General features: G+C 48.3%; 1 long non-coding RNA gene across 1 annotated transcript in view; it reads left to right on the top strand.

Annotated features, from left to right (window-relative positions):
• The first annotated feature begins 984 nt into the window (after positions 1-984).
• Positions 985-27053, top strand: part of LOC132659424 (uncharacterized) — a 41806-nt gene continuing 15737 nt past the window's right edge. The window contains exons 1-3 of the long non-coding RNA XR_009599873.1: positions 985-2669; positions 6142-6349; positions 10097-15206. This is a non-coding gene — a long non-coding RNA (uncharacterized LOC132659424). The remainder of the gene's footprint in view (positions 2670-6141; positions 6350-10096; positions 15207-27053) is intronic.

The following is a 27053-nucleotide window of genomic DNA, read 5'->3' as shown; positions in this document are numbered from 1 at the left end:
TGGAGAAGGGGTTACATGGCCCAATTGAGTTGTAGCAAGCCCGGTGTCCCAGGTGGCACTATTGGTAAAGAATCCACCTGCCAGTGCACGAGACGCAAGAGATGCGGGTTCAATCCCTGGGTTGGGAAGATCAACTGGAGAAGGGAATGGCAACCCACTCCAGTATTCTCGCCTGAGAAATTCCATGGACAGAGGAGCATGGCAGGCTACAGTCCATGGGGTCGCAAAGAGTCAGACACGTCTGAGCGAGTAACCAATAGCTAAACACTGCACTCTGTGCAGCGAAGTGCAGGAGCATTGCCCATAGAAGGGGCCACAGAGGCTGAGGAGCACGAGGTTAGCTTCAGGGAAGGTGACCTGGGAGGCAGGGGTGAGTGACTGGGTGGCAGATTTGACGTGGGTGGTGCAGAGGACAGAGGAAGCTGGGCTGAAAGCCAGGCTCCCAGCCAGGACACATGGGCAGATGGAGAGAGGAGCAAGGGGTGGACACAGCAGAGAGAGGTGGCTGGAGGAGGCGTGGCTTAGGCTCCAGACTGGTACTGAATGCTTCTGGGTGATTTTCAAGATGATGATGCAAGCATGTGGTTTTTGATCCTCATGTCCATTTAAGTTAATGTCATCTTAATTATGGTCACTTTTCTTTGGAACAGAATAGTGCTTCCGTATCCTTTATAAAGCATCAGTTATTTTGGCAGCTTCATTCACTGATTCATTTATTTGAGTATTTATTGAGCAGTTACCTTGTACCAGGAACTGTTAGAAACCCAAGAAACTAGCAGGAAATGAAACAACCCGCAAGGTTTTTTTTTTTTTTTTTTTTCCACTTTGTAATTAAGTTGTAGTTACGTTTATACTGTTTCTTCTCACCTTCAGGTTTGCCTTCTGCAGGGGTGTTGGACCCTGGAAGGAGGTGGCTACTTTGGAGGCTGGCAGACTAGACAAGAATCCTGCTTCTTTCCCTGAGTTTTCCCTGAGGGGTGGGTGTCACGTGGCTGCTGCCCACCAGTCTGTGTATGCAGGATGAATAATCAGGGAGAACCTGTCCGTGAATCACTTAGCTTGTGTGAATCATGCATGACTGTTTTTGCATTTTACAAATTAGCTCAGGTTAGTGTGAATTCTTGCCTGGAGAATCCCAGGGATGGGGGAGCCTAGTGGGCTGCCGTCCATGGGGTCTCACAGAGTTGGACACGACTGAAGCAACTTAGCAGCAGCAGCAGTGTGAATTAATCAGTCTTTTTGGTTTATACCTTAAAAAAAATCACTCCATTTCCCAAAGCCATAGCATCCTGGCGCCTCTGCCCCGGAACTTGCTTCCTTCTTCTTGGGCTCACCAATCCAAACCCCTAACTCAGCACCATCAGCTAGCAGATAGAGCACAAGCTGGGGACCCCAGACTGCTTCTGAGAAGGCAAACCGAGGACTACTTTCAGAGGGAGGGTGGGCAGTGGAGGGCCAGCAGTTAAGCCACCCACAAAGGTCAAAAGCAACATTTGTCTCCATTTCAGCACAGAACCACTTTTGTGGATTTTCTTGAGGCTTATCCTCATACTTAGAGGGCTGAGGTGTAGACATTTTCACATTTGCATTTGCTGATTTAAATCAAAGAAGAGGGACTTCCCTGGTGGTCCAGTGGTTAAGAGTTCAAGCTCCAAATGCAAGATCCCTGGACATGGAACTTGATCTCACATGCCTCAACTAAGAGTTCACAGGCTGCAACTAAAGATTTTGCATGCTGCAGCTAAAAGGTCCTGCCTGCCACAACTAAGAACAAAGATTCATATACTGCAACTAAGACCTGGTGCAGCCAAATATATAAATATTAAAAAATAAAATCGGAAAAGATGGCTATTGTTAAAGCAATCAGAATGTGGTCATTCCAGCTGTGATTATGCTACACAGTTGAAAACATTTCTTCCCATTTGGCTAGGGCTCCATCACTGAATGCTCCCAGTGGGTCGGAGATGTTTGCATAACCTTGAACTGGTTAGCCTCATTTGCTACACATGATGATATCCATCTCCCAAATGCAACTTTGCCAGCACTTGACTCTATGCGGGTAGCCAGAATTTCAATCCCTGTTCCATGTCAAGATGTTATGAATGAAGAACAGGTGAAATCTGATTGTCCCCAAAAGTACTCGACTCACTTTGAGTTGCTAAGTCTTTAAAAAAATTTTAGACTTACATTATCTGATGATAAAAGTGACACCCACCTTCCAAATGTGGAAATCAACAAAGCACTAAAAAAGAGGTCAACATTACAGGACGTCCCCAGTGGTTCAGTGGCTAAGACTTCATGCTCCCAACACAGGGGCCCAGTTTCGATCCCTGGTCAGGGAACTAGATCCAACCACGCAATTCAACTAGGAGTTCACATGCTGCAGTGAAGATCAAAGATTCCACGCGCCGCAGCTCAGACCTGGAGCAGACCAATAAACACTAAGAAATAAAAGGTCAGCATCTCATATTATCCCAGGTAGGATTTGCTCTCTCACCAGCTTTATTTTGGGTGTCCTTAATCCACTAAGACATTTCCCCACTTCTCCCTCTTTCTTTTTAGAGCAATAATTCTTCACTGTTTCTTCCATGGAATCTCCTGGATGCCTTTGTCCTCTCTCTGAGGATGTTCTTGCTGTAGAAACTGAAGAAATGCCTTATCTCAGAGAGGTGAGATTTGGGACAAGGCTATGTGGGACCCACCCCAGACCCGCAGGGAAGACAGACCTTCTTAAATAAGGACACTCAGGGCAGTTCCTAAGGACAGAAGGGGGCGGGCAAGGACCTTGGACGACACACCTGTAATAATAGTTGGGGTCTCCATGTGGCAAGCCTGCATCCCAGTGCTTGGTGAGAATGAACTGGGGCCCCTGCTAGCATGGTGATGCCCCATTGCCAATACCACGGAGGGGTGAGGATGCTGAACACCCAGTTTGGGGCTTCCTGGGACAGGTTTGGCCAGCTGGGACAATGCCTAGCTTGTGTACCCTGGCATCAGCCACTATTTTATGGTACTTGAGTGCCTGGCAGAGAGTAGGGACTGATGGGTTTTTAATAGGCTAAATGTATGGTGCTTTTAAATGCCAACCAGTATTGTAAGAAATGATGTTCATCCTAAAGAGGTAAGTCCCCATGCTCCCCCAGCCCTGGGGGTCCGGCTGCAAAGTCCTTTCTCTGGGCCCCTTCATTCTCGTCTGAGCAGGATGGCCAACTGTCTGGGCTTCTCAGGGTCTGTCACGTGTATGTGTCACACACTGTGTGGGGCTCCGCACCCACATGGTGCTCCGGAGTTCACGGTACTCTGGTGGTCAGTGCCGCCGAAGGCCACGTCGCCTGCAAGGTCAGGTGCCTGGCTCCCGCACCTGGCTCCTTGAGTGGGGTTCTCAGGTCTCTGTGGGATATTTCTTTCCATGAGTTCCACAAGCTCTTGCTTTTGCCTTTCTTTGACTTATATTTTAAAACCATTTGAGAACTAAAATATCACCTGCCATACCATTAAACAAAGATGCTCCAGCCATCAAACCTTCACATTACAACCACTGGGATGGGGAGTGCTGAGGGGACTCGGGATGAGGAAGCACAGGATGCTGGCCCCAGATAGCTGAGGTGCAACCTCAGGAATCACTTCAGTGAGCCCAGACTCTTTCTTGCACCTTCCCATACATAGAAAAGTGCTAAATTTCTTGACTTGAGATATTTGGCTTTCCCTTAGTAACACTCATCTTTTGATGTTCCAAACGCTTAAGTCTTTTGTTGCAAAAACTTGGAGATCAAACCAGTTATTCCTAAAGGAAATCAACTCTGATATTCACTGGAAGAACTGATGCTCCAATACTTTGGCCACCTGTTGTGAAGAGCCGACTCACTGGAAAAGACCCTGATGCTGGGAGGGATTGAGGGCAGGAGGAGAAGGGGAGGACAGAGGATGAGATGGTTGGATGGCATCAACAACTCAGTGGACATGAGTTTGAGCAGACTTGAGAAGATACTGAAGGACTGGGAGGCCTGGCGTGCTGCAGTTCATGGAATCTGGCTTTACCTCTTTGTAACAGTTTTCTCAGCATTACCTGAGGTGCTGTGTCCTGAGTTTGAAGTCCTCAGAAAGTCTGCGGAATAAAACTCTCAACTTGTGCACTTTTTTTCAAGTGACACATTTTTATTTTAAAAAAATTTCAAAAATATGCAGACCTATAGAGCGCTCATAAACATCTGTGCAGAGTGGGTAGTTAGAACTATTTTGTCATTTTTGCCCTAAGTGGCTGCTTTTTAAAAATCAATTAATTTTTAAGTTTACTTATTTCTGGCCGCACCAGGCCTTGGTTGCGGCAGGTGGGCTCTTGGTTGTGGCTTCACTCTCCATGTAGCACGCAGGCTGGGTTGCTTCCTGGCATGAGGGATCTTAGTTCCCTGGCTAGGGATTGAACCCGCGTGCCCTGAAGCGGAGGGTGCGTTCTGAACCACCGAACCACCAGGGAAGTCCCTGCCTGTGAGGCGAGAGGCGCAGCGACTCACGCGGGGCTCTCTGCCCGCTGCTCCAGGCTCTTCTCTGTCCCACGAGACGCCACCTTCGGTTCTGACGCGTTTCCTTCCAGCCCGCTTCTTACGTTTCTGCGCGCAGTTCACCTACATAGCCAAAGGAGTACAGACGTTTGCACTGAAAGACCGTCTTCTGTCACTCAGCATTGGTGGCTGATACGATTTCACTGGGTTTCCTTATAATTCTTTCCTTCCTCTCTGCTGAGGTGTTTGATACCACAGCCGGGTCTCCATGCCGTTTCACCCTGATGGCTGCGTGTATGCAGTGCTGAAATGCACGGACTTTGGAAAAACAGAACTAGAAAGCTGCTCTTCAGTGTAATAAAATTGGCAACTATTCCTCATCATCGAACACCGCTCCAGAATTAGAGTTCCCCAATTGTCTCAAAAATGTCTGCAAGTTGGTATGTTTGAGTAAGAGCCCCAGTAATATGTATGGAGGACTGCTTTTCTTGCATTGAAAACAATTTTTATTGAAGCGTAGTTGATTTACAATGTGTTGATTGCTGCTATACAGCCAAGTGATTCAGTTTTACATGTGAAAGTGAAAGTGAAGTCGCTCAGTCATGTCCGACTCTTTGCGACCCCCTGGACTGCAGCCTACCAGGCTCCTCCCTCCATGGGATTCTCCAGGCAAGAGTACTGGAGTGGGATGCCATTTCCTTCTCCAGGAGATCTTCCCAACCCAGGGATTGAACCCGGGTCTCCTGCATTGCAGGCAGATGCTAATACACACACATTCTTTTCCATATTATTTTCCACTACGGTTTATCATAGAATATTGAATACAGTTCTCTGTGCTCTACAATAGGACCTTGTTGTTTATCTACCTTCTCCTGCATTTTTTTATTTTATTTTATTTTGTGCTACAAGCATGGGGAAGCCAGATCCCTTGCCTGGATAACGTTCTGAGGCTCCTTTGTCTTCCGGGGGCCATCAGAGAACCCTGTCTTGGTCCGCTCAGGCTGCTGTAAGGCAACTCAGCAGCCTGAGCTGCTTAGACATGGATCTGGAACCTGAAGTCTGAGATCAGAGTGCCAGCGAGCCCGGGGGCTGGCGTGCGTCCATGCTGCAGGCCTCTCTTGTGGTGCAAGGGCAAAGGAGCTCTGTGGGGCTTCCTTTGTGTGTGCGTGTGTTAGTCAGTCAGGTCCGACTCTCTGTGGCCCCATACACTGTAGCCCACCAGGCTCCTGTGTCCATGGGACTCTCCAGGCAAGAATACGGGGGTGGTTGCCATTCCCTTCTCCAGGGCCTCTTCCTGACCCAAGGGTCAAGTCCAGGTCTCCTGTAACACAGGCAGACTCTTTAGCACTGAGCCACGAGGAAAGTGGGGCCTTCCTTACGAGAACACCGATCCCATTTGTGAGGGCTCTGCCCTCTGGACCAAATCACCCCAAAGTCCTACCTCCTTATACCATCACCTTGGACATGAGGTTCTCAACATATGAATTTTGTGGGGGACGCAAGCATACAGACCATGGTAAACCTTACCTACCATTGTTTTCCCAACCAATGGGTGTTCTTGTAAAGGCTGGGCTAGAGGGTCCACTTCTCTGGCAAGAATTCTTGGTAGATGGAGTTTTTTTTTTTTTTTTTTTTTTTTAAGATTCATCACTGTTGTGTGTATCTAAGAGCTTGATCGAGTGAGCAAGACTTTAACCGCTGAACAAGCCGTGTTCTTTGACATCTGCACTGGGCCATCCTTGGACACTGGCTTGATCCCACCCTTCTGCTTTCAAGCCAAGCTGTAGCGCACACTCTTGTGTCTGCTTCCTTACACATGTGTACAAGAGGGTCTTTGGGGTTTTGCTCAGGTATGTATCAATAATTGCTATGAATAATCTCTTTTTACTGGAAATAAAAGTGCCTCCCTATTTATGATAACTAAGTCCATAGCACTCAGTGAACCCAAACATCAATATTTATTTTTCAAACAGTGGATAATTTTAAAGTTTCACTTTCCAACAGTATATGCTAGTAACAAAAGAGTCAACAGCTTCATTTATAAAGTAAAAATCACCCTGAAATCTTCTCTTGCTGCCTCATGATTAATAATTTGTTGACTATCCTTCCAAATGTTTTTCTGTTCACACTTGAACGTAAGTATTTGTACATCTCATACAACACAATAGGAACGCTAATATACATATTTTTATGGCCAAGTTTCTTTTTTTTTTAAATTTACGTTTCATGAGCATCTTTCCACATGAATATGCTCACATCTAAATAATTTCTTTTAACAGCTGGGCAGCATTCGGTGGCCTAGGGATGGTGTGATGGTTGATTTTATGTCATCTTGGCTGGCCATGGGATGCTCAGACAAAGCGTTATTTCTGGCTGTGTGTGTGGGTGTTTTCAGTTGAGATTAGCATTTGAATCAGTGGGCTCAGGAGTGGGCGATAGAGGCTGGGACTGGTATCTGTACTTGAGGGTGCAGGTGGCTGGGGGCCTCTGATTTAAAGGGCAGTTGACTCATGGGGAACTGTGTCAAGTTCAGACTCCAGAGTCACTCATCCAAAATGTGAAGCACCCATTCTATGCCCAGGCGCATGCCTTGTCCCGAGCAGTTGAGATCAAAACAAATTACAAAAGAATCCCAGCTTTACTTAAAATTATTAACAGGTGCAGTTTTGGCTAGAGGGCCCTGGCAGGCTGCCTCAGTTGGTTGCTTTGCTGCTCAGGCACTCAGCTGTGTCCAGCTCTCTGCGGCCCGTGGACTGCAGCACTCCAGGCTGCACTTTTCATTGGCCCTGTTTTTCACCACCTCTCGGAGTTTGCTCAGACTCATGTCCATTGAGGCAGTGGTGCCATCCAGCCATCTCATCCTCGATTGTCCCCTTCTCCTCCTGCCTTTGATCTTTCCCAGCATCAGGGTCTTTTCCAGTGAGTCAGCTCTTCCCATCAGGTGGCCAAAGCAGTAGAGCTTCAGCTTCAGCATCAGTCCTTCCAGTGAATGTTCAGGGTTGCTTTCCTTTAGCAGGGATGGGTTTGATCTCGCTGTCCAGTCTTTCCAGCACCACAGAGCGTCAGTTTTCAGTGCTCAGTCTTCTTTACAGCTGAGCCTTTCTTGGTTGCTAGGTTATGTCTTATTGACCCTAGTACATACGTGTTTACTTTTGGGGCACAGAACAGTGAGGTAGAGAGTCTGCCAGCCACCTTTGTCCTTGTTGAATCAGGTCCCTCTGAAGTAGGCTGAGTCTTCAGCACGGTTCCTGGCCTGCTGCCCCAGCTTGACACACGGTTACAACACTTCCTGCCCCTCAGTTGCAGGCTCAGCTCTTGAAGCCTTGTCTCCGGGAAGGGAATGTCTGAGTGCTGGCTGCCCTTTGAGCGCAAGGCACTCACTCAATCAGGAGTGCATTTCCTGGTTGCCCTGTGTTGTGAGCATCACAGTGCCCGCTGAATCACCGCTCCCCGCCCTGGAACAGCTCAGGGATCTTCAGTGCTGGAAATGGGCTCCAACGAAAGAGTAGGAAGATGCTTTTCAACAAGGTGTTTACTTTCTTATTTTCCTTATCATAGTACCTAAAACTGACATAATTTTAACAAACCCTTTGTTCCAAGAGGATTGTTTGTCTGTTACTACAGATGGTGCAACACCTCCATCACCAGATCGCCACCACCAGCACCACAGCTGCAGCCCCACCGTAGCCGTGGCACACACAACCCCCAATCACCAGATCACCACCACCATCACCACAGCTGCAGCCCCACTGTAGCCTGGGCACACACAACCCCACCACCATCACCAGATCACCACCACCAGCACCACAGCATCAGGCCCACCGTAGCCGTGGCACACAGAACCCCACCATCACCAGGTCACCACCAGCAGCACCACAGCATCAGGCCCACCGTAGCTGTGGCACACAGAACCCCCAATCACCAGATCACCACCACCAGCACCACAGCATCAGGCCCACTGTAGCCGTGGCACACAGAACCCCACCATCGCCAGGTCACCACCGACACCGTGACCATAACCCCCGGTACTACTATGGTCACTGCAGTCACGACCGCCGACTCTAACACCACCACCGCGATCACCATCTCTACCACCACCCCCAAACCCACCGTTAGAATTGCACCATCACGCGAGTGACCGCCATGACCGCCAGTGCCGTCACTATCCCCCGTTGCCTCCATCCACACTTACATCACCAGCACCACCATTTCACCCCACACACCATCAGCACCAGCACTGCCCATGCCAGTACCACCGTCACCACCAACACCCTCACCCCACGTATGGGCAAGGCTTCACTGCACACGTCTTCAAGTCACATTTGGGGACCCTCAGGCTCTGACAAACCCCTGAGGGGTGGAGTGGAGGTGGAGACAGAAGCCACTAAGCAGACGTGTGTCCAGGCTCACCCTCTTCCACGCAGGCTTCAATCTGAGACACCCCCATTATCTGCTCTTCCTGTTGGAGTTCCTCCTAAAATGCCATCAAGGTTCTCAGATCTTAAAACCCACTGAAGCCACGGTGTGCACAGTGCTTTATCCCACCGAGGAATTTTTTCCAAGAGTGTTTAGGAAAATGCAAATGCAAATGGCCAAGGAGGACACACACGCAAAGGAAAAACGCTGTGTGTTTTTATCGTGGAGAACGGGGTCGCCGTGGGTGGTGCTGAGGAGAGAGGCCTGGATCCTACACTCATGGGCTTGTGTCATGGAAGAGGCTGGAAGGAGGTGGAAAGGGAGAAGCAAAGGCAAAGACCGCCTCTGTTTCTGATGCGCTCAGGACATGATGGGTTAATCCAAGCTTGGCACAGCCAGGAGGCTGTGTGGTTTCCTGCAGGACTGTGTGTGATGACAGGTTTTCCCTTTCACTGCCTGGCCTCTCTGCCCCCGTGCCCAGCCAGGAAGGTTTTCTGGGAGGGTTTCTCCCTCCACACACATACCGGAATGTCTTATCCTTGGTGATGGGGGAGTCTTGTCTCTTCGGGATGAAAAATGTTGGAGAGCTTTATTGGATAATTCCTCCCTTGAAATTGTACTCTCATTCGATAGGAAACACACCATGTTTTGTTAAAATCCAGCCTGGAAACAGATCTGAGACTCTCAAGTGGGCTGGCTTTGAGGACGAATTCTTCATGTTTTTTAATATTTGAAAATTTATGTTTAGTTGTTTGGTTGTACCTCACGACTTATGGGATCTTAGTTGCCCCACCAGGGACCAAACCCGTGCCCCTTGCATTAGAAATGAAGAGTCTTTTTTAAAAAAATCTTTTAATTTTGTATTGTGGTATAGCCCATCAACAATGTTGTAACAGTTTCAGGTAATGAGCAAAGGAACTCAGCCATACATACGCATGTATCCATTCTCCCCCAATTCTCTCACCCAGGCTGCCGCATAACATTGAGCAGAATTCCATGTCCTGGACAGCAGGTCCTTATTTGTTATCCATTTTAAATACAGCAGTGTGTATACAGGTCTACCCCAAACTCCCTAACTGTCCCTTCCCCTCACCCTTCCCCGGCTGGGAAACATAAGCTCATTCCTGGAGTCTGTGAGTCTGTTTCTGTTCTGTAAGTTCGTTTTTATCATTTCTTTTTAGACTCCTGGATGTCACCGGCCATCTCCGCTTCTCTGCTGACTTGCTTCCCTCAGGGTGACACTCTGCTGGTCCCTCCATGGTGCTGCAGACGGCATTATTCCACTCTTTTAAACGGAGGAGGAATATTCCTTTGCATATATGTACGACATCTTCTTCATCCATGCCTCAGCTGATGGACATTTAGGCTTAACCACTGGACTGCCAGGCAAGTCCCAACAAGCCTGTCACTAATCTTCTCAACAACTCCCTCCCTTGTCCTGCTGTATCACTCGACAGAACCGTGAGGCCAGCAGAGCATCGCCGGCATTCTAGATGCTCACCCGGCTTGTTTTCCTGTTTCTGCTCCAAGGAGCAACTAGATGGACATAGTGGTGAGGATGTGGGGCTGAAGCCAGAGAGGGATGCATAGTGAGAGGACCGGACTCCAAAGTCTGCTTCTGGGATGTGAGCTCACATCCCAGCAGGCGGACAGGTGCTGGTGGGCACAGAGGGCAGCTGTCGGTCGGGGGTGGGGAGCTGTGGGGGTGTGGCGCTCTTGACCCCTCTCGAAGGAATGAAGCCACTTCGCTCCGGCTGGTCCTCACCATGGAAAGATGAGAGGCATGGCTGCCAGATGGTCTGAGCCCCACCACCACCACAAGAGAAACTAGGTTTTTTTAAGTGCAAAAATGCCTGATCTTTCAGTGTCGACAACATATTAACTTTAAAAAAGGATGCTGCTGTGCAGGTCAAATGAACACATATGGGAATAGCATCTGGCCTGCTTTCCGTCTCTGGTTTATCTAATAAAGGACTTCTGGCCTCCAAGTGAACGTACAAAAAATGTCAGAATCCACAGCTAAAGAAGGTGGAGTGCCAAAGAATTGACGCTTTTGAACTGTGGTGCTGGAGAAGATTCTCGAGAGTCCCTTGGACAGCAAGGAGATCAAACCAGTCAATCCTAAAGGAAGTCAGCCCTGAATATTCATTGAAAGGACTGATGCTGAAGCCCTAATACTTTGGTCACCTGATGTGAAGAGCCGACTTACTGGAAAAGATCCTGATGCTGGGGAAGATTGAAGGCAGAAGGAAAAGGGGGTGGCAGAGGATGAGATGGTTAGATGGCATCACTGACTCAATGGACATGAATTTGAACAAGCTCTGAGTGATGGTGGAGGATAGAGGGGACTGGTGTGCTGCAGTCCAAGGGGTTGCAAAGAGTTGGGACATGTCTTTGCAACCAAACAACAGCAGCTACGAGAGGACTTGATTGGTGTAGATACATTTTTCTTCTACGTTGGGAAATCTTTAAGAATACACTGTGGAGCAGCTCTGATCCAAGAAGCTCCTGGTTGGGTGTCTGAGGTCCTTTCCTGAGGCTATAAAGCACTGTGCTCAGACCACTGGTTATGGGTTTGGGGGTTGGTATTTTAACTGTCACCAATGCAGATTGCCCCTGCCCATCACCCATTTATTACCTGTAAAATGAGAAGTGGATGGGGTGTGGGGATTTTAAAATGTGTGTGTGTGTTTAACACTCTTATTTAAAACTCAGGTAGGTGGTAGGTCCAGTAGTTAGGATTCAGCGCTTATACTGATAAAGGCCCAAGTTTATCCCTGGTCAGAGAACTAAGATCCTCACCAGCCACTTGGCAAGGCAGAACAAAAACAAAGCAAAATACCAAAAACAGAAACAGAAAAAAACCTCAAAACGCAGCAAATGAAGCAGATGAGTGAAGTGCTGCAGTCTCAAACTCACCCCCCTCCCAGGCCATATGTCTTCCAGAACCTTCATGCCACTTCCCTCATGCTTCTCTAAGAGCCAGACTGGGGGACACACATCTGGATGGATGCCTTTAAAGAGGGGGAACTTGGCCAGAGCAGCTTCTCACTTAGAGACGAAAGTGAAAAATCCAGAACTCCAGGCAGATCGTCTCCAAAGGCAAAGCCTATTTTCCTGGTGAGTTAGAACTCCCACTTCCACTAAGCAAAGAAATACAGCCTACAGAAAGTGCAGGACAGGAGATGTGGTCTTGGAGGAGGCATGGGTCCAGGTACTATTTGGCTGTCATTTATTAGTGAAAAATCGCAAATTTAGTCCTGAGGACATTGATGGAAAAAACAAGATGGGTTACGTCCTACTGGCAAGCCCGGCTCCAGTGATGCAGGCCATGCGCCAGTCCAGGCCCCCCTCCCGTGCATTCGGCCTCCAGAAAAGCAGAGATCTCCAATGCTGATGTGAAGCCTTGAAGATAGACTTTGATAGAACCAGCAGAGGGAGACAGCCTTTGGAGTGAACTCCGTTCTCAGACAGCATTTGTCACAGGCACCCGGCTTGTTACTAATGCCCCTGCACATTTGCGGAATTAGAATTGGAGCTAAGAGCCTTTTGTAAGTTGTAACGGTGATGGTGGCAACAGTTATGTTGGACATTGTAAGTGGATTTCCTCTTCAAATCTGCACAATGACCCTTTGAGCAAATACTTTGACAAATTTCATGAATGAAGACCACCCTCCCACCCCCCCTTCCCAGGGATGACAGAGCAGCAGAGTTTGGAGGAGAGAATTCGACCCCCCCTGCTCCCGGCATGTTGCCCAGGCCACACTCAAAGCCCTTGATGCTCCTAAGAAGCCAATTCCTGCTTATCCTAGTGGCCTGTTGCATTTGCAGGGGACTCTTGGCAATCTTATCCTTAATACTGCCGACAGAATCCCTGCTTCCTGGGGGATGAACATGGAGGTGCGATGTGGTGGGGGTAGCCTTGAGCAGTGCACTGAGTCCTGTCTGCTCTCCCGGCCAATTCCAGGAGGTTCTGTTTCTCTCCCATCAGGGCTAGATCTGCAGAGACTTCTGGTTTGTCCTGTCTGTTCCACCTTTCCTGGAAGATTCTGGGTTAACTCAGAAGCTGAGTGCCAAGGCAGTGAGCACTAACAGTGCCTAATTGCCCAGGCTATGAATTGAATATATCCCCTCCAAATGCATGCTTCCAAGCCTAAACACCCTATGCCCGTAGGAGGTGGTCCTGTGGGAGGTGATTAGGTCATGAGGGTGGAGCCCTTATGCACGGGATTAGTGCCTTTAATGAAGAGACACCAGGGAGATGGTCTTTCTGTCTCTCCCCCACGTAAGGCACTGAGGCTACAACCAGAAGACAGCAGAGCAGGGACGGGCTCTTAGCAGACGCTGGATCTGCTGTGTTTCGATCTTGGATTTCCAGCCTCTAGGAATGCGAGAATTGACTGTGCGTGTGCTCAGTCGCTCAGTCGTGTCCCACTCTTGGGAACCCATGCACTACAGCCCGCCAGGCTCGTCTGTCCCTGGAATGTCCAGGTAAGAATACTGGAGTGTTGCCATTTCGTCCTCCAGGGTATCTTCCTGACCCAGGGGTTGAACCTGTGTCTCCTGAATTGGCAGGCAGGTTCTTTGCCCTAATTGCCACATGAGAAACCCTTTTGTTGTTTAAGCTAGGGGGTCCCCAACCACTCAGCTATGGACCGCAACTGGTCCATGACCTGTTTGGAATTAGGCAGTACAGCAGGAGGCGAGCAGCAGGTGAGTGAGTGAAGCTTCATCTGTATTTACAGCCACTCCCCACCGCTTGCATTACCACCTAAGCTCTGCCTCCTGTCAGATCAGTTGCGGCATATTAAATGTAATGCCCTCGAATCATCCTGAAACCATCCCACCTCATCCCAGTCCGTGGAAAGATTGTCTCTCGTGAAACCAGTCCCTAGTGCCAAAGAAGGTTGGGGACCACTGGTTTCAGCTGCTCAGTTTCTGGGATTCTGGTTTAGCAGCCCAAACAGATTAAGCCAGCTGGGCTTCATTCTGCAGGAAAGAAATGCAAAACTGGGTCCATCTTTTGCTTTCCGTTGGCTCTCCATGACCTTGTCACATCTCAGAGCCTCAGGAGACAGTCACGTGGGGAGTGTGGCTCCTCCAGGTGCTGGGTGAGAGGGCCTGGGTTCCCCTCAAGGATTCCAGGAATGGCAGGCAGCTGGGAAGTCAGGGAAGGAAGAAGGTCCGGACAGAGCAAGAAGGGGCGGTGAGAGCTGAGAAAGGAGGTGAGGGCCCAGCAGGGCTGCTGGCTCGAGGCCTCTGCCCGGTCTGGAGTGGGGACACCGAAAGGGCTTTCCAGCAGCTGGTCTCTGGGGTTCAAAGCTGGTTCCTTATTTCACAGACGAGGCCTGAGGACCACAACAGCAGGGGACTCTGACCAGGGCCACACAGCAAGCAACGGTGCTGAGAAACGGGCTGGAGTCAGGGCCCGACCACGGTCACGGCTGCACCACCTCCTGGCTTATGTCACCTTGGGCTTCCCAGGTGGCGCTGGTGATAAAGAATCTGCCTGCCAATGCCAAAAACATAAGAGACGCAGGTCTGATTCCTGGGTCAGGAGGATCTCCTGGAGGAAGGCACAGCAACCCACTCCAGTGTTCTTGCCTGGAGAATCCCATGGACAGAGGAGCCTGGTGAGCTTCAGTCCACAGGGTTGCAAAGAGTTGGTCATGATTGAAGAGGCTTAGCATGCTCGGGCAAACCAGACCTCTTGGAAACTTGCCGTCTCAGCTGCAAAATGGGAGTAAGAATGGGAGTAAGTTACAACATCTGTTGTAACATTTTGGTGAAGCTTGAATAGGTAAAAGCATGTTCAATACTGAGTATGCTGCCTGGAATGTTAATCGTGCTCATTCTGCTATTATTTTGAAACCATTTGTTCTTTGAAACCATTAGTTCTTTCTCTTTATGGGTTTATGATTCAATTTAACAAATATTTACTGGATCCATACTGTGTACCCAGTAATGGGGTCAAACATATGGCAACTTGAAGGCTTTGGCCTGCTCCCCTGGAAACCTGCAGTTTCCACGTTGGGGCAGGAGCAGAAGAGATGGCGGTGAGTGTGGATTTCATGGGAGGGGAAGAGATGGGACCTCTGGGCATGGGAGGAGCTAGAGAAGGAAGCTGGGAAGGGTGATCCTTGCAGCAGGGAAGACAGGAAAGGGAATGGAACAAGGAGAAAGTTGGAGATGGGAGGAGCGCGTGTGCTAAATCGCTTCAGTTGCGTCCAACTCTTTGTGACTCCATGGACCACAGACCTCCAGGCTCCTCTGTCCATGGGGATTCTCCAGGTAAGAATACCGGAGAGGACTGCCATACCCTCTTTCAAGGGATCTTCCCCATCCAGGAATTGGAACTGCGTCTCTTATGTCTCCTGCTTTGGCAGGAGGGTTCTTTACCACTTGCACCACCTGGGAAGCCTAAGATGGGAGGAGGGCAGGGGTCCAAGGAGGCATTGTTGCTTGCCAACCTTGACCCCACAACCTCATGAGGGAAATCTTAGTAGGAAGGAGGCTGGGGCAGAGAAGAAACTGACAGAGATACAGTTGATGTCTCTTCCTGCCACTGAGTCAAGACCTGTTGTGTTGTCCCGAGGGAAGAAGGAAGGGTGTGGCTTCCTTCAGAGCTTACACCCTAAAAGGGCACCCAAGGAGGAGAGGTCTTGGGCAGGGGGACCATGGACATGGCTTTGAGCTCTTGGGGGTGAGACTCCTGGCTCAGCCATTCTTTGGCTTCTTTAAGTCTCAGTGTCCTCATCTGTGAAGTGGGTCACTGATAGCACTGGCTTTTATAAGGTGTTGAAAGGGCCGCATGGGGAAATACACAGAAATGCCTTATGCCCATGCTTTTTAAAGTTCTTTTTCCTTTTTTTTTTTTTAAAGAAAAAAATTTTACTTGATAATTGCTTTACAGAATTTTGTTGTTTTCTGCCAAACATCAACATGAATCAGCCGTAGGTGTACATATGTCCCCTCCCTCTTGAACCCCCCTCCCACCTCCCTCCCCAGCCCACCCCTCTAAGTTGATACAGAGCCCTGGTTTGGGTTCCCCGAATCATACAGCAAATTCCCACTGGCCATCTATTTTACATATGGTCATGTAAGTTCCCACTTATTTATTTTTGGAGGTCTTCATTGCGTACTCAGGCTTTCTCTGTTCGCGGTGAGTGGGGCCTACTCTGAGCAGTGAGTTGAGGTGCCTGGGCTTCTCCTGTGGAGCACGGCTTCTAGGCAAGGGTTTCGGCAGTTGCACCACGTGGGTGGACTCGAGTGCAGGCTCAGTGGCTGTGCCACACAGCCTGTAGTCACCCTGCGGCATGTGGGATCTTCCAGGACCAGGGATAGAACCTGTGTCCCCTGCATTGGCAGACAGACTCTTATCCACTGTACCACCAGGGGAGTCCCTGAACACATGTTTATTATGTACTTACTCTTCTGTTTGAGGGTTTGGGGTTCTCATATTTAAAAAAGGAAGATTACAGCAGTCTTCCAACTCTGGAAAGAAAGTGAAAAGGGCCATGTGTGGGAAAGTCATTTGAAAATGTAAACTTGCAATAACTATTATTGTTGGAGGAAACTTCAGTCCAGTTTTGTTGGGGAGATGGGAACATTAGGGACATGGGGAACTTTATGCGTTGAGTTAGAAGAATAAGATACAGAATCACATGCTGGGTTTCAAAAATTAAAAAAAAAAAAAGGTCTTAAATAAAGCTGTGTGTTTTCCCAACAAATTTGTGGAAAGAACATAAAATCCTCATCACTGGCCTCTGGTTTAATAAAAGAAAGAGAAACTTGATTTATGGGCCCGCCAACCCTATTGACAACATGCAATAGCATCAGTGAGATTGGGGAGTCATTCTGGGTAAATAAACCTTTCAAAGTGGGTGCAGGCTCCGTGTGTCTCTAATCACTGATGCCTGTAATCCATGAAACACTTGTGAAATGATTTGTCTAGTGGTGATCATCAGGCACACATATCTGTAATACGTGTTCACATGTGTTCTGCCCATCACCTTACTGATGGTGAGTCTTTGAAAACTGTGTTTCCGAATGCTCCAGTTTGGGCATGATACTTTTTACCAGCTGAGGACTCTATGTATTTGTGGAGAGGGCAGATTTCTCCTTTTTGAATTTTCCACTGTGAATTTCAGCCTGCAGAAATTCAGACCATCTGCTCCTCAGTGATGAACCTACCCATGATCTGGCTCCTTGGTGGTTTGGTGGTAAAGAATCCGCCTGCCAGTGCAGGAGACAAAGGAGACATGGGTTCAGCCCCTGGGTCGGGAAGATCCCCTGGAGGAAGAAATGGAAGCCCACTCCAGTATTCTTGCCCGGAGAGTCGCATGGACAGAGAAGCCTGGAGGGCTGCAGTTTATAGCATTGCAGAGTCTGACACCGCTGAGTGACCATACATGCAGCATACTGAACATGAGCAGGAGGACTCTGACCTTCAGGAGGTGTGTGGTGCTTGTGACTGGATTGAAAGGCAGGTGTGCGATTAGAAGCTGATGAAAGAGGGGCTAGGCAGGGAATTCCCTGGCGGCCCAGTGGTTAGGACTCTGTACTTTCACTGCTGAGGCCTGGGTATGATCCCTGGTTGAGGAACTAAGATCCTGAAAGCCGTGCAGTTTGGCCGAACAAACAAAAAAACCCCAAATAACCCCCTCCCCATGACAAAACCCTTAAAAGAAAGAGGCTAGGGAACGGGATGGGGCCCTTCACCCAGGGGCTGGGAGGGGTGGAGGGTGCATCCGTTCCAGTGCGAACCCTTTGCCACCGCCTCTGCACCCACAATTCTCATCAGTTCCGACATTATGTTAGTGCAGACCCTCAGGTTCGGTGGCTCAGTCCCACAATCCCACCCACTGCTTCAGACACCAGCTGAAGTCCTGGGTCCCCAAGCTACTCGCAGTTCTGTCTGATAACAACTAGGGGTGGGTCCTGTGACCCTCCTTCAGTTTCTATAATTTGTTAGAGTAACTCAGATTATTCAGGAAAAGGCTATACTTACAATCATTGCTTTCTTTCATTTAAAAATGCTTTTTAAAAGAATTTATCTATTTAAATTGGGAGCTAATTACTTGACAATATTGTGATGGTTTTGGCCAAACACCAGCATGAATTGGCCATAGGCACCGTGCCCTCCCTCCTGAGACCCCCTCCGCCTCCCTCCCTCCCTGCCGCATCCCTCCAGACTGTCATGGAGCACTGGCCGTGGGTCCCCTGCATCGCACGTCAAACTCCCACTGGCTGTCTGTTTCACAGACGGCAATGCATACGTTTCAATGCTGTTAAATCATCCCGCCCTCTCCTGCCACTGAATCCCAAAGTCCGAAAGTCTGTTCTTTAGATCTGTGTCTCCTCCGCTGCCCTGAATGAAGGATCACTGGCACCGTGTTTCTAGATTCTGTATATATGTGTCAATATACAATCTTTGTCTTTCTCTTTCTGACTTCACTCTGTATAAAGGGCTCTAGGTTCATGCACCTCATTAGAACTTATTCATTTTCTTTCATCTTTGCAGGGAGAAAGGAGATCTTAGCTTCATTTTATTCTCTAAAAAAATTGGGATATATAGTTGCTTTACAACAATCCTGTGTTAGTTGCTGCTGTGCAGTGAAGTGAAGCAGTTATAAATGTGAAAGTGGAAGTCCCTCAGTCGTGTCAGACTCTTGGCAACCCCATGGACTATACAGTCCATGGCATTCTGCAGGCCAGAGTGCTGGAGTACGTAGCCTTCCCCTTCTGCAGGGGCTCTGCCCAACCCAGGGGTCGAACCCAGGTCCTCCACACTGCAGGTGGATTCTTTACCAGCTGAGCCACCAGGGAAGCAGCGGTATGTATACATATATCCCCTCCCTCCTGGGCCTCCCTCCCACCACCTCCACATTCCATCCATCTAGGCCACCATCTTCTTAGAAGAGATGAAAAGCAACCAAATGAACAGATGTACAGGGCAGCAAGACCTGGGTGGGGGTGTGGCGGGAGGGCAGGGTGGCAGGTGTAGAAGTTTCTGTCCCGATGGCATCAGGGCGTGCTGGTGCAGAGTCACCAACCTGGAAGCCCCCTTGCCTACATGTTTCAGGGTTCATCACGTGGGTCGACTGGAGTCAGCCACTGGTGGTGTAAGTGAGCTCGGTCTCCAGCCCCTCCTGGAGAGGTGGGGTGGGCAGGATTGAAAATTCCAGCGCCAATCAGTTGCCACTGAGACTCTGCTTGTTTAGAACCTGAGGATCTTTCCTTGGTGAAGTGAGGATGGTGACAGGACCTGTCCTTGAGGATTGTCATCAGGTTTGATAGATGAGGCTGGTGAAGGCTGTGTAGCCTGGTACCATGGGAGCGCTGAAGGGCGGGATTCCGTGTGATGCCCTGAGCCAAAGGGGACGGATGAATAGCACCATCGCCGTTCTATGAACACAGCCCCCAGCCTGCCCTTAAAGCTCTGAAGAAGCACAGTTAGGACACGCAACTTTGTCAGTATTTGGCATTTGTTATCTTGAGGGAATGTCTTAGTTGGAAATATAAATAGTTTGGAGACCAGTGAGGATGAGGGTCGCTGGTAATTAATTAGTCTGGGTCCTGATGGGCTGTTAGGGGAATGGCATTTTCGGGCCTTTTCCCTAGTGGATTGGTTCTGGGAGGAAAGGCCGGGTCCTTCTACTAACGCCTCGTGTCCAGGACTGTGAGGGACCATCTGAGTCTAGATAGTCCCTGCAATTGACCTGGATGGCCTTTCTTAAAGTATGATTGTCATTATTACCCTCATTGTTTCTCAGGAGGAGAGATGAGCTCCACAAACACTTTGCCGTGTTTCATTCTTAAGAAGCTGAGTTGATAATTGTGATTAGAAGTAAAACAAAACAAAACGAAAACCAGAACAAAAACAGAAAGCAGTATCTCTTGAGTGTAAAATATGCATCGAGTTGAACCCACTTTTCCCCTCACTTCATCCTCACCTGGGCAATGTGACTGCTGAGACTTTGGCCTGGAAGCCCCGGGACTATGAAGAGGAAGCTTGGTGAACAGACAGTCTTCAGGAGATGGGACTCCTAACCCCAGCTGGGCCCGTACGTGCCTGAGCACCCTTGGAAAACGAGGGTTCAGTTTTGGGACCGTGGTCCCTCAATGCAAACCAAGAGGACTCAATCAGATGGCACTTACTCCTGAGTTTCCTAGTTCTCACCACGAGTGATGTTGCCTCCTGGGCATTTAGCACAAGCCAGGCCCAGAGTCAGCTCTTCCCACGCCCGGCCTCATTCTCCTTGGCGATGACTGCAGGAAGCAGCACCTTAAGCACCCTTTGCAGGTGAGGAAATTGAGGCTCAGCAGCTGGGTCCATGGAGCGACAGAGAAGAAGCTAAGAAAGCATTAAGGGAAGACTGGCTTCAGTAACAACTAAAGACCAGTGTCGAGAAGCCCCAACAGAAAGGGCCAGGTGTGGGGTGGTGGAAGATTTCTGGAAAGTTCTACAAAAAGGGGGAGAGAGACCACCCCCATCCCCATGCCACCTTCCTGCATAAGAGACTCTGCCCAGCTCAGTGCTGGCCCTGGCATCCTGGTCATTCTCTGGCCAGGAGAAAGGGCAGTTCCCCGGGTGACTCAGGAGCCTTGGTGATGGCCCCCATGAGGAAACACTGGACCTTTGCCCTGGGAGTGATCACAACATAAAGAAATGATCAAGGTGACACGGAACAGAAGTGAGGACCACGGCAAGGTTATCCCAAGAAAAACAGAGCAGCTCTGTCTGTGGGCTGTGGGAGGAGTGAGTCCTGAAGCTTTTGAACCTGCTCTTTGCACTGCCTGTCCCCCCGGGATTATCTTGAAGGCAGGAGGGAGGTGAGGGAGCAGAGAATTGAAACCATTTGGTCTTGGGGCTGAGACTCTGTTTTGTGGATTTGGCAAAGAAATGTTTAGTCATTATTTCTTATTAACCCTTGCTTGGAAAACAGGGCACACATGCTTTGTGTGCGTGGAAAGGCAAGGTGGCTGGCAAAGTCCACCTCATTGAGAAGACCCGGGCACTTATTTCCCTTTTTGTTGTTTACCTTTTAAGTAGATGACAATATTGTGTCCCCTCCACTGGTGTGTGGGGGGGGTGCATTCAGTGCACAGGTGGTTGCCAAAGCAAGAGATGATTCTTGTCCATTTTGCCTCTTGAGTGCCTTACTTTCCTATCTCATGTTCCCTCAATACTGCATCTCCCACCTCTATCCCCCACCTTACCCACCTCCTCACAGCAAGGAGGTCACACCAGCCAATCCTAAAGGAAATCAACCCTGAATATTCATTGGAAGGACTGATGCTGAAGCTGAAACTCCAATACTTTGGCCACATGGTGTGAAGAGCCAACTCATTGGAAAAGACCCTGATGCTGGGAAAGATTAAGGGCAAGAGGAGAAGAGGGTGACAGAGAATGAGGTGGTTGGATGGCATCATTGGCTCAATGGACGTGACTTTGAGCCAACTCAGGGAGATGGTGAAGGACAGGGAAGCCTGGGGTGCTTCAGTCATGGGGTTGCAGAGTCAGGCATGACTGAGCGACTGAACAACAACAACACCATCAATAAACACGTTTCTAGACAGAAATGGTGGCCCTTTCAGGCTTTGTATGAAGGTTGGGGTCAGGACTGGCCCACCCCACGGAGAAATCTGAGTGACTTCTTGCAGGTGGCAGGTCCCTGGATCTCTGAGCTGTGGAGGATCCCAGCCCATGGCTGGTGAGCTGGTAGCCCGAGTAGCAACCCAACCACCATGGGGGTTGGTAGGGGCTTAAAAAACTGATTAAGATAAGAATGAGGTTCCAGAACAAGACTCTTGGAGGAGGGGTGATTTATCAATAGCATCACAAATAACATTCATGGAAGAAGAGAAAGTGCTCAGCATTATTATTATTTTTATTTTTAAAGAAATCTGATCTTTAACGACATTTGTGAATCTCTTCACCAACTGAACACCCTTGGGTGGGGGGGTTGGTGAGGGACTTGAAAACTCTTTTAAGAGTCTTGCCAGCTGCATTCTTGGATGCTCTTTTCTCTCTTCTGGTAGAAAGCCTGAATGATCATTATGGTTTGCATCATCTATTGATCAGATTTGAGTTAAAACCTCAAAAACTGTTCCCTTAGGTTGGCTGACTTTTCTTTCTTAAAAAATAGAGCTTTTGCTTGTCAAAAGTTGGCACAAAATAGAATCAAAGACAAACCACGAAAGTTTAGAGAGAAACCCAATGACAAAGGAAGGTCGGTAAACACCCATCTGCACAGGGAGAAACAGAGCAAGACACTGAAGTCACACGTCAGGACGGTGGCTGCTCCAGAAACCCAGCAGGGTCTGCGGTCGTGCCCAAGAGTGAGCAGAGAGCACACTTGTGTGAACCTGAGCGTTATTATCGCTTGTGGTGTTATTGTTTAGACACCCGGTTGTGTCTGACTCTGCGACTGCAGCCCTCCAGGCTCCTCTGCCTATGGGATCCTCCAGGCAAGAACACTGGAGGGAGTTGCCATTTCCTTCTCCAGGGGATCTTCCCAACCCAGGGACTGAATTTGGGTATCCTGCATTACAGGCAGATTCTTTACCATCTGAGCTGCCAGGGAAGCCATTATTATTGTTATTTATTAAAAATTTATTTATTTGGCTGCATAGGGTCTTAGTTGTGGCAAGTGGGCTTTGCTGCCCCACAGCATGTGAGACCTTAGTTCCCTGACCAGGGAGCAAACCTCCGTCCTCTGCTTTGGAAGGTGGATTTTTAACCATTGAACCACCAGGGAAGCTGTTATCATTATTATTTTTCATGAAGCTTGAAGAATTAGCTCTGCCTTTATTGACAAAGAATCACTGAAACATCATTTTTTGAATAGGAACAAATGTCAGAGCTCTGGTTTCCCTTTGGAGAGACTGTGGATCTGATGGGTGGGAGAAGGTGAGGGGCAAGTTGGTGCAAGGTTGGCAACAGTTAGAAGCGTCTCTGGGCAAGGGTCTCCCTCCCGGGGCAGAACCATCAGATGCTGTTTCTGGTTGTAACCACCTACCATGGAATAGTGCTATCTGTGTTAGTCACTGAGTTAGGTTCAGTATGCTAATTTATTTAAATCGTATAACTCAGTCACTGGATCTAACTGGCTGGGTGAGTAAAGTGAGGTTCAGAAAGGCTGAGTCACCTCTGTGAGGCTACCCAGCTGTGAGCAGTGGAGGTGGGAGTAGGCTCAGGTGATGTCTCTGCTCCCTGAACTGCTGTTCAACCTGCACAGAACCCCCTCACCGCCACCCCCACTTCCCTGTCCCATGTAGTAGTCATTAGATACACCAAACCAAGCCATGCTCCTTACCTGTCCAGGACAGCCTGCCCTTGAAAAGTTCTCCCTGGGAGAACTTTTTCTGAGCGTGGTTGTAATTCCATTCTGTAAAACAGAGAGCAGGACTTGGGGCTGAGAATGAATACAACATTTTTAAAGCACAAGGGAGCCTCCTGAAAAGAGCATCATTTACAGTGGATGAAATTTTGTTGCTTGTAATCATTTTCATTAAAAAAACCTCAAGATTAGTCTTTTTATTAGCAATGTGATGATTTGGGGTGGGGGGGGGGAGGAATCAGACTTAAGAGGGCTTCCTAAGTGCCGCTAGTGGTAAAGAATCTGCCTGCCAAAGCAAGAGACATGAGATGTGGGTTCGATCCCTGGGTCGGGAAGATCCCTGGAGGAAGGAATGGTTACCCGCTCCAGTATTCTTGCCTGGAGAATCCCGTGGACAGAGGAGTCTGGTGGGCTACAGAACAATGCACTTTACCCTCCGTGCATTGGATTTGACATCCTTAAGACTATTTCTACAGAAATGAACTCTGTCTTGAAGAAGCTGGCCTTGGGAATCTGTAGGGGTGACTTAAACTTGGGTCACCAGGAGGTGGCAGAGTGTAGAGGTGCAGTGTTAGTTGCTCAGTCTTGTCCAACTCTTTGTGACCCCATGGACTGCAGCCCCCCTGGCTCCTCTGTCCATGGAGTTCTCCAGGCAGCAATACTGGAGTGGGTATCCATGCCCTCCTCCAGGGGATCTTCCTGACCCATGAATTGAACTAATGTCTCCTGCATTGCAGGTGAATTATTTACCATCTGAGCCACTAGGGAAGCTCAGAGGTGCAGCACGAGGGGGCAAAGTCCAGCTTCACTACTAACCAGGGGTGGCAACTCGGCAAGGTGCCTACTTTATCGTACCTGAATGTTCTCATCTGCAAACTGGGGACGGTGATAGTAAAATATGCTTCATGGGTTTATTGGGAGGGTTAAACAAGTTCATAACACACACAGAGGGTGGTGACCACTGCCTGACCCGTGGTGTATGCTCAGCTGAGCTAATTAGTGATGCCCTTGAGTGACTGTGACAGTTCCAGGGAGCAGCAGAAGCCAGGACTGGACTTGCGGTGTCACACCCTCGCCTTCCAAAAGCTACCTAACATTCTCCCCTGGTCATCCTTAGAGACGCTCACAGTCAAGTCCTTGTATGCACACTCCTTCCTTTTGCGCTATCAGAAAGAAAGGAGTTGGACGGAGTTCAAATGAGGAGGAGGCCAAGGAGATAACGTTTTCCATGTGGACCGAGTCCGCTCTTGTAAACGGTCTGTCTGTGATACTCGGAGAAGCAGCTGCTCCATCTCAGCGGGACCAGCCCTTGATCCCTCCTGGCACAGTTGATGAGGGGGAATCCTGGTTGTGCTTTTCGACTTTGCTCTCAGGTTCTGCTCAGCCTCACTCTCACCTGCCCTGCTGTCTCTTCACACTCCTCCTGGTGCTTTCTGGATAGCCTTTCCAGTACTTTGTGGGGTTTTTTTTTTTGGTGAAGCATTTAATTTAAGTGTAACATACATAGGGAACAATGTGTGTATCGAGCTGAATTATGAGAGTTAGCAAGCGACACCTAGATAAAGACTTTGAGCATTACCAGCACCCAATATACTCCCTTCCTGTCTCCTTCCAAGCTTCACCTCCTCCGAAGGTAACCACCAGTCTCTCTTCCCTCACAGCAGATTGATGTTGCTGGTTTTATTACACTCTGGATAAATGCAACCATACAGTATGTACTCTTTTGAACTGGGCTTCTGTTGCTTCATATTCCATCTGTGGGATCCCTCTGGGTTGTAGTTGGTTCCTTCCTATTGCTATTGAATTCTATGTATTCATCCATTCTTCCTTTATGGACAATTGAGTTGGTTTTCAATTATGGATAATGGTGCCATGAGCATGTCTTTGGGCAAATACACATTGGCGTACCTGTTGGGTCTATATCTCGGGACAGAATGATGGTCATAGAGATGTTTATGCTCAGCTTCGGTGAACATTGCCTAACAGTGGTCCAAAATGGTTGAACTAACTGATAGCCCCACTTAGTTGCACGAGTGTTTCTTTGCTGAACATCCTTATCAATACTTGGAACTATTCTTTAATTTGCATTTCTCTAATGACTAAGGATACTGGGCATCTTCTTAGATGTTTGTTTACCATTTGAATATTATTTTGTGAAGTGCCTGTCTACATTATTTGTGCAATATTTGATTTCAGTCATTGGTCTTTACCAGGTTTGGAGATTGTCTTTATAAATTCTGAATATGAATCCTCTGTTGGATACATTTGCTACAGCTAGTACGTGGTTTGCTTTTTTTTCCTTTCTGATGGTGTCTTTGTTTTGGGAACAGATATTCTGAATTTTGGTTTATGTAAGACATCATTATTGTTTTATACAATTAGTAATTGCTTACATTTACCCACACATATACCTTTTCCCTTGCTTTTCTTTGACTTTGTGATTTTCTTTTCTCTTTTTGTGGGGGAACATTTTCCTTTTGCTAAAGAATTTCTTCTGGTATTTCATTCACTGTGGGTTTCCTTTTCTTTTATACAACTGTATTATGATCTACTCCTTTTTTGCATTTTAAAATTAAACTATAGCTGTTTTACAATGTTGTGTGAATTTCTGCTGTACAGCAAAGTGACTCTTTATATACATATACACCTTCCTTCTTTGAAATATTTTTTCCATTATAGTTTATCCCAAGATGAAAGTCGCTCAGTCATGTCTGACTCTTTGTGACCCCATGGGACTATATAATCCATGGAATTCTCCAGGCCAGAAAGGCCACGCCTCTCCCTTCCCCAGGGGATCTTCCCAGCCCAGGAATTGAACCAGGGTCTCCTACACTGCAGGCAGATTCTTTACCAACTGCACTATCAGGGAAGCATAGTTTATCCTAGGAGAATGGGTATAGTTCCCTGTGCTATACGTAGGGCCTTGTTGCTCATTCATTCTAAATGTGGTGATTTGCAGAAACTGACTCCAAACCTCCAGGCCATGCCCTCCCTCCTCTCCCCCCTCAGCAGCCACAGTCTCTTCTCGTCCATGTCTTGGCTACCATGAATAGTGCTGCAGTGAGCATGCGGGGCACGTTTCTTTTCGAAGTATGGTCTTCTCTGGATCTATGCCCAGAAGTGGAATTACTGGATCATATGGTAACTCTGTGTTTAGTTTTTTCTTAAAGAACTTCCATAGCAGCTGTACCAACTTACATTCCCACCAAATGTGTGGGAGGGTTCCTCTTTCTCCACACCCTCTCCAGCCTGTATTATTTGTAGACTTTTGGATGATGGCCATTCTGACCAGTGTGAGGTGGTCCCTCATTTTAGTTTTGATTTGCATTTCTCTATTAATTAGTGAAGGTGAGCATTTTTCACGTGCTTTTTGGCCATCTGTATGTCTTCTTTGGAGAAATGTCTATTTAAATATTCATTTGCCTATTTTTCAAGTAAGAAGTCCTTTTCGTGGCAGCCTTTTCCTGCACTGTGTGAACTCAACCTTCCTTAAACCTGTTTCCTTTGAGAAAAAGATACTGTGGTTTTCAATCTTGCCTCCATCTGCTCCAGGTGGCCAACCTCTGATGGACTCCTCAGAAAGTCAATGTCAGGGATCCTTCATTGGTACCAGTTACAGCAATGGATGTGTATGAAAGGTCTGGCACCTGGCATCCATCTGGACCTCATGGTCCACTAACTGAAGCATCCTGGGACAGAAGCCTGTCTTAAGCTCTGTTTCTCCATCTACATATTGGGGCTTATTGCTTCAAATAATAAATGAGATGATACTTGTAATGGGCAGGGCAGAGTA

This window comes from Ovis aries, chromosome 3 (assembly GCF_016772045.2).
Source record: "Ovis aries strain OAR_USU_Benz2616 breed Rambouillet chromosome 3, ARS-UI_Ramb_v3.0, whole genome shotgun sequence".
Classification (NCBI taxonomy): domain Eukaryota; kingdom Metazoa; phylum Chordata; class Mammalia; order Artiodactyla; family Bovidae; genus Ovis; species Ovis aries.
The sequence above is the reverse complement of the archived record's forward strand: the minus strand, read 5'-3'. Positions and strand labels throughout refer to the sequence as shown.